The 7979-nt window shown below is 37.9% G+C and overlaps 1 protein-coding gene across 1 annotated transcript in view; it reads left to right on the top strand.

The window, feature by feature from the left end:
* The window catches only part of ZNF536 (zinc finger protein 536), a 336155-nt gene that overhangs the window by 193689 nt on the left and 134487 nt on the right, over positions 1-7979 (top strand). The gene's annotated exons all lie outside the window — the stretch shown is intronic.

Below are 7979 nucleotides of genomic sequence, written 5' to 3'. Positions count from 1 at the left end.
ATTTTACAGATGATTTAAACTGGGTTTCAGAGATGTTAGAGGGATTTATGGCTAATCATTAAGTTGTAAAGGGCTGGGATTCAAACACTCCTGCTTTTTAGTCCTGCCCTGATTCCAATAGACCAGGCTGCTAATCAAAGCTGTAAGAGTCTTTAAAGTTCCCTGTCCTTTAACATGTGAGGAAAGAGAGGAGAAGGGACTTGCCCAAGGTCACTTTGCAATTAGGAAATAAAGATTTTAGGCTTAGTTCTACAACTGTGTCTAGTGACTTCTATTATATCACATCTGGGAAGCAACATTAAATGGTGAAATATCTCAGAAAGAAATGAAATTAAGGGCTTAATACCTGAAGTTGTTTGTACTTTCCACATATCAAAGTCAAATAAGGCCTAAGGCCCTGCAACTCTTCATTGGAAGCATTGTCTTTATTGCTCCTGTCCACTGGGTGCTAGCCATGGGCCCAGGCAAATGGTGTTGGAAAATGGGAGTGGGAACACAGATGTGCAAGGGCTGTATTTTGTATGTATAATGCTTACTTGACACTGATAACAGTGCTTAGCCAGCGGTTAAATGTGAATTGTTGTACAGATGACAAAAAATCCACTATTACCTGACAAATTTCCATCAGAGCCCCAACGCATATCATTGGCACATTTTTCCTTTTCTTACAGAGAGGAGTCAAAACTTCTGAGTGACTTTAAAAATACTGTTACAAGATCACATTTAAGAAGATCAAAAGTCTTCCTATGTCAGTAAGAGAATATTGTACTTTGAAAACCCTGTAGGTAAAGGAACTGGAGCCAATGCTACGAATGAATGATAACTTGCTATTCCCTATTGACATAGGTAAAATTTGTACACTCTGGCTTATGAATTGAAAAAATAAAAGATCCTGAAGATTTCCAAAGTAATTTAATTACATTCTCCCACTAATATTTCCTTTTCCAAGAGCTGCTCATCTTTTTCTTTTTTTAAAAAAAAAAATCTTATATAACATTTTCCCCAATTACATGTAAAAACAATTTTAACATTTTTTTTCAAATTTTGAGTTCCAAATTCTTTACCTCCCTCTCCTTCCCCCTATTGAGAAGGCAAGCAATTTGACATAGATTACACATGTGTAGTTATGCAAAACACATTTCCATGTAAGCCATTCTGTGAAAGAAAACACAGACCAAAAAAAAAAATCAAGAAAAATGAAGAAAGTATAGAAAAAGCATCTTTGATCTGCATTCAGACTCTACCAGTTCTTTCTCCGGAGATGGACAGCACCTTTCATCATAAGTCCTATAGAATTGTCTTGGACCATCATATTGCTGAGAACAGTAAGTTATTCATAGTAGATCAGCATACACTATTGTTGTTATTGTGTACAATGTTCTCCTGGTTTGGCTGATTTCACTTTGCATCAGTTTATGTAAATCATTCCATGTTTTTCTAATCTAAGACCATTGTGCTCATCATTTCTCAAAGCACAATAGTAATCCCATCACAATGATATACAACAGCTTGTTCAGTCATTCCCTAATTGAAGGACATCCCCTCGATTTCCAATTCTTTGCCACAACTAAAAGAGCTACTATAAATGTTTTTGCACACATAGGTCCTTTTCCTTTTTGTTTTTTATCTCTTTGGGATACACTTAGTCAAAGGGCATTCCTGGTTTTATAGCTCTTTGAGCATAGTTCCTAATTGCTCTCCAGAATGGTTAAATCAGTATACAACTTCACAATTAGTACGTGAATGTTTTAATTTCCCACATCCCTCCAAGATTTGTCATTTTCCTTTTCTGTCATATTAGCCAATCTGACAGGTGTGAGGTAATAGCTCAGAGTTGTTTTAATGTGCATTTCTCTCATCAATAGTGATTTAGAGCATTTTTCTCATATGATTATAGATAGCTTTGATTACTTTGTCTGAAAACTTTCTATTCATATCCATTGACCATTTATCAGTGGAGGAATGGCTCTTATTTCTATAAATTTGACTCAGTTTTCTGTGTTTGAGAAATGAAGTCTATCAGAGAAACTCACTGTAAAAATATTTTTTCACAGTAATGATTACCAATTATGTATTTCCTTCCATCCTATTTTCCCCATTTATCCTTTCTCTCTCTCTCTCTCTCTCCCTCTCTCTCTCTCTCTCTTTCTCCCTCTCTCTCTCTCTGTTTCCCCACCCTCCTTTTACCCTGTCCATTCTCAAAAGTGTTTTGCTTCTGACTTTTACCTCCTCCAAACTACCTTCCCTTCTATCAGTGCCCCACCCCTTCTCTTATGCCCTTCTCTTCCTACTTTCCTGTATGGTAAGATAGATTTCTACACCCAACTGTGTTTATGTTATTCCCTCTTTGAGCCAATTCCAATGAGAGTAAGGTTCCTGTGTTCACCTCTCCACTTCCCCCTTTTCCCCTCCACTGTAAAATCTCTTTCACAGGCCTCTTTAATGTCAGATAATTTATCCCATTCTACCTTTCCCTTTCCACTTCTCCCAGTGCATTATTCTTTCTCATCCCTTAGTTTTATTTTTTAAGATAATCATACCATCACATTCAACTCATGCCTCTGCTTTCTGTCTAGGTATACTCCTTCTAACTCCTGTAATAATGAGAAAGATTTTAGGAGTTATAAATATCATTTTCCTGTGTAGAAATATAAACAGTTTAACCTTATCCAATCCCTTTTGATTTCCTTTTCCTGTTTACCTTTTGAATCTTGTATTTGAAAGTCAAATTTTCCATTCAGCTGTGGTCTTTTCATCAGGAATGCTTGAAAGTCCTCAGTTTCATTGAATACCCATTTTTCTCCTGAAGAATTATACTCAATTTTGCTGAGTAGGGGATTCTTGGTTGTAATTTTATCTGCTTTGCCCTCTGGAATATCATATTCCAAGCCCTCCAAGGATCCTTTAATGTAGAAACTGTTAAATCTTGTTATGCTGACTGTGGCTCCATGATATTTGAATTATTTCTTTTTGGGTGCTTGCCATATTTTCTCGATCTGTAAGGTAAGGTCTGGAATTTGGCTAGGAATATTCCTGGGAGTTTTCATTTTGGGATATCTTTCAGAAGCTGACAGGTGTATTCTTTCAATTTCTATTTTACCATCTGGTTCTAGAATACCAGGGCAGTTTTCCTTGATAATTTCTTGAAAGATGATGTCTCTAGGTTCCTTTTTTGATTATGACTTTAAGGTAGTCCAATAATTCTTAAATTATCTCTCCTGGATCTATTTTCCAGGTCAGTTGTTTTTCCAATGAGATATTCCACATTTTCTTCTATTTTTTCATTCTTTCAATTTTGTTTGATTGTTTCTTGATGTCTCATAAAGTCATCAGCTTCCATTTGCCCAATTCTAACCTTTAAGGAATTATTTACTTCAGTGAGTTTTTGTGCCTCTTCTTCCATTTGGCCAATTCTGCTTTTCAAGGCATTCTTCTCTTAATTGGATTGTTGTGCCTCTTTTACCATTTAGCCTAGTCTGTTTTTAAGGTGTTATCTTTTTCAGTATTTTTTGTCTCCTTTACCAAGCTGTTGACTCTTTTTTTTTTCATGATTTTCTCACATCACACTCATCTCTCTTCCCATTTTTCCTCTACCTTTCTTATTTGATTTTTAAAATCCTTTTTAAGGTCTTCCATGGCCCAAGACCAATTTATATTTTTTCTTTGAGGCTTTGGATGTAGGAATTTTGACTTTGTTTTCTTTTGCTCATTTTCCAGCCTATTTCTTGACTTTTAACTCTTTTTAACTTTTAACTAAAGTGGGGCTCTGCTTCCCAAGTGGAGGGGGCACTGTCCCAAACTTCAGGCTTTTTGTGCAGCTGTTTTTAGAGGTTATTCCGCAGACCTGTAAGTTTTTGGCTCTTCCAAGGTGGTATGATCTAAGGAGAGGTGTGTTTATTACTTTCCTGTGCTGTGCACTGGTTTGTGAGAGATCCCAAGCACTTTTTTCTACCCTGGAACTGTGACCAGGGTCCCTGCTCTCCTGTGGCCATTAGCTCTGCTGTGCTAGTGCTCTTCCTCACCCTGGGCTAAGACCTAGGATTGTGACCCAAATGTAAGTAAAGGCAATACAACAGAGTCCTGACCCTGGTACAAGCAAAGGGACCCCTGTAAATTTCCTTCTGACCCATTGTCTAATCCCCATACTGTCTCTAGGCAAGAAGTCTGAAAACCACAACTATTGCCACTGATTCAATCGCCCCAGGCCTGCTCCTAGTTTGTTGGGGTCAGCTCTGTGCTGGTGCACCCTGCACTGAACTGTGTTCCTCTCTCACCTTGGTGCAACAGATCTTTCCTGCTGACCTTCTAAGCTATCTTGGGCAAGAAAATTGTTTCATCATGTCCTTTTGTGGGTTCTATTTAGAGTCGTTATTTAAAGGGATTTGGGGGAGAACTCGGGCAAGTGTCTGCCTTTACTCCATCATCTTGGATTGGTCTCTCATCTTTTTCAAATGAATGGCAATTTCTCTTGAGGCAGATAGCCACAGGACATCTTTTGACAGCTGTCATTTCAAGACCTGTCCTGTAGGCTCCAGAAATTATTGCTAGGACTGGTCTGACAACAGTGTTCACTCTGTGGAAAAAAAAGGGGGGGGGGCATTGAGGAGAAAAAACTAGAGTTCATGTGGGTGTGTGCTGAAAGCTCTTTAATTGGATAAGAGCATAGGTTACATGGGATTTACACAGCTGTCTGGATGCCAGATAACCCTGTTTGCTGCCTACCCCTAGTACATGGTCATAAATGCCTTGAGAAAGGCATAACTTCAGTTTTTCAGAGTTTATCCCCAAGGACAAGAGGATTTTATATGTTATTTACCATTTAGGAGACATTTTAAACAAGAAATGGCTTACCATTTTTTTGTGAATTCAACTTAAAAGATAGAATTACCAGTTTATGATCAGCCCTCAGGAAGAAAAGTATGGTTTATAGAAGACAATGGCCACTCCATAATGCTCATTGCTGTAGGATAGAAAAAAGTTTCCCAGCTTTGGAAAGAGGGTGAAATAGTGTTTAGACAAAAAGAACGATATTTTCGCTTTTTTGTATAGTTCCTGCTCCTGGGGGAACCTATATCACCCAAACTAAGTTTCTCTATTAAGGCTTCTAGGCCCTGTTTCTATGATGTCAGGATTTTTAAGGAGTTTAAAATAAGCATCATTTAAATTTGCTTTGATTACAAAAGTAAATATATGATTCAAATTGCTTTTTTGTAAATCTCATTTTATTAATCTTTTGTCTTTACATCACAGTCATTTCTAATCCTGTCACCCAACTGAACCCTTCAATGTGACAAAGAAAAATAATTAAGCAAAAGCATCAAATATAGAAACCTTATCTGAAAAGGCGTCCACTCCTCTCTCCTAGTGTCCCCTCACCTCTCCACTGGGGGGAGATCATTTTTTTTGGTGTTTCTTCTCTCAAATATTGATTGCTTTTCCCTTATTACTTAGAGTTCAACTTCTTTTTGCTTAACTTTTCATTCATGTTGTTGCAATCCTTGTAAACATTGTTCTTTTGGTTCTGCTTATTTTGCTTGGCATCAATTCATACCAATCTTCCTACATTTCTCTGAATTCCTTATATTCATCATTTGTTAGTATATATTAATAGATTATCACATTCACATACCGTAAGTTTTTCAATCACTCCCCAATTGATGGACACCTACTTTGTTTCTTCAAGTCATTTTAAAGGACAGTCATACTCAGGAAATGAATCACAAAGAGATGTTAATTCTAAAAACATTTGAAATTGTAGGTCACGGGATTTTTAGAAATCATCTGATTCTGCTTTTTCATTTAGTACAGGCTCTTGCAGAGGAGAAAACTATGGAGAGGTGAAATAACTTAACTTACCCAAGATCATAGTCCGAGTAGTAGTAGTAGTAATAATAGTAATAGTAGGAACCATAATAATAATAATGATGATGAAAACCTTCTAAATATGGAGACCTAATAGAAAAATCAAAACCATATGGGGACAGTATCAAATGTATGTAATGCCTATTGGATTTGAATCAAGGATGCTTTCAGTTAACCTATAAAGGATAAAGTTACATTGTAATACTTTGATTTACCTATGAAAATAGTTATTTTATCTATCATTGTAAGAGTCAGTAGAACATTAAATAAAAAAGAATAATTGCAGGATAGTAACTTGTCTCTGGGGTATTTCTACCTGAACTCCAACAAAAAGATGAATGAACTCCCATGATAACTAATAGTTATAAAATATGTTGAAGTGTGTAAAGCACTTTATAGTCATTACTACATTTGAGGCTAAAGAAAATCCAGTGAGGTAGGTGCTATTATGCTCATTTTACAGATGAGAAAACCGAGGATTAAAAAGGTTAAATAATTTGTCAATGGCCACACAGAAAAATCTCAGAGATGGAATTTTCATCTAATTCTTATCTCCAAATCCAATATACTATCATGTTATACCTCCCACTTCACCTAAGTGGTATAACTGTGGTTTTGGTATTCAATAAGTTAATTATAAGAAGCAATTGGAGATCTCTTAATTGGAGTGAGGAGAAACATTAGAGATGATGAAGAGGGATGTCCCAAGAAACTGCTGTGTTAACTGAAAAGTGAACCTGATACCAAGGAGTCGGCTTATTTCCAGCTGTGTCTTAGGTGGAGTTCTCCCAGGAAAGACTCATGAGAAATGATCCCTGGAGAGAGTCTTTATAAGCTCTGATGATCAATATCACAACATCCACTTGTACCCACCAGTCAGATCCATGAAGAAGGCTACTCCCCACCCTCTTAGGGTTCTAAGAGTACCCCTGAGGTACTTTGTTGATGCCACTCCAATGCTATTGGCTCAAGTGCCCATTTTGATATGTTCTTTCCCCAATTTCAGTCATCGGTGACTAGACCTCCAGTTTCCCTTAAGCAATTTACACCCATGAGCTTTTACAAAGGGATATTTATTTACAAGATGTATCAGTTACAGAAGTAGAAATCATTTCCCCTAGCACTCAGGGCACACTCTTCCCTGGGGTAAGTTAGTTCAAACTTAAAGAAGTATCTACAAAGTGTTTATTTCTAAATGCAGCATAGCCACTAAACAGCTTGCTCCCTTTTGTAGGACCCAGCATCTTCACTGTGTGGTCAATCCATTGCTGGACTGGGGGCCCAGTCATTCTCTAAACTGTGGCATGGACTTCAGCTTCTGGAACTCTGTAGTTCTCCCAACCACTTGAAGTTCACAAGGTCACAGACTAGTATGTTCCATCTCTAATATTCCTTCACGTATATTAGGAAAGAATAGACATAGCAAGTTCAGAAAAAAACAGCAAGGCCATGTATTCAAGGCTGGTAGATAGAGTAGGCCAATAGCCCTCACACTACCTCTTTCAGCAACATGACCTTCCCCCACCCAGAAGCCCAGAGCAGTCCATCTTCCTCTAAGGGTCAAGTTCCTCCTGTGAATCTCTTATATGCACTCCCAGTTCCGGCTAAAGTAGCCATTCAAAAGTTTACTTCTTTACCACATGGCTACTGGAGAACAAGGCCCACCATAACACCTTATTCCCTACTTCTAGAAGCAGGCTCACCAAGACCCTATGTGTGGGGTGGCAGCAAGCAGAGCACACTATGTTCTGAGGAGAGGTTTCTCACTGGTCAGTCTCCTACTATGTTTTGGGCTATTATGAAGACAAGGCAGTAAGTGTACTTAACTGAAATGGGGTGGGGTGGGGAAATGAGCTTAGTTTTATACTATGCATTAGAATGGCTGACTAGATTTTTATGGGCCTGTGTCCATTAAGAACACACCTTAAACAACCCTTTACTAATTGATAGGCTGAAGCTACACTTTGGTTTAGTTCTGCCCTTCAGGGACTGAACATTTTCCCTGTGGCAAATGGTCAACAAAATAAACAACCATGATTCTTTCCATCAACATTGCTTGGGCCATGGGAATTTTCAGTGGCTGCCCACACACAATTGGCAGTGCCCAAAGGAGCTGC

Source organism: Vombatus ursinus, unplaced genomic scaffold (assembly GCF_900497805.2).
Source record: "Vombatus ursinus unplaced genomic scaffold, bare-nosed wombat genome assembly UNPS02014786.1, whole genome shotgun sequence".
Lineage (NCBI taxonomy): Eukaryota > Metazoa > Chordata > Mammalia > Diprotodontia > Vombatidae > Vombatus > Vombatus ursinus.
Note: the sequence above shows the minus strand (reverse complement) of the source record. Positions and strands in the feature narration are given on the sequence as shown.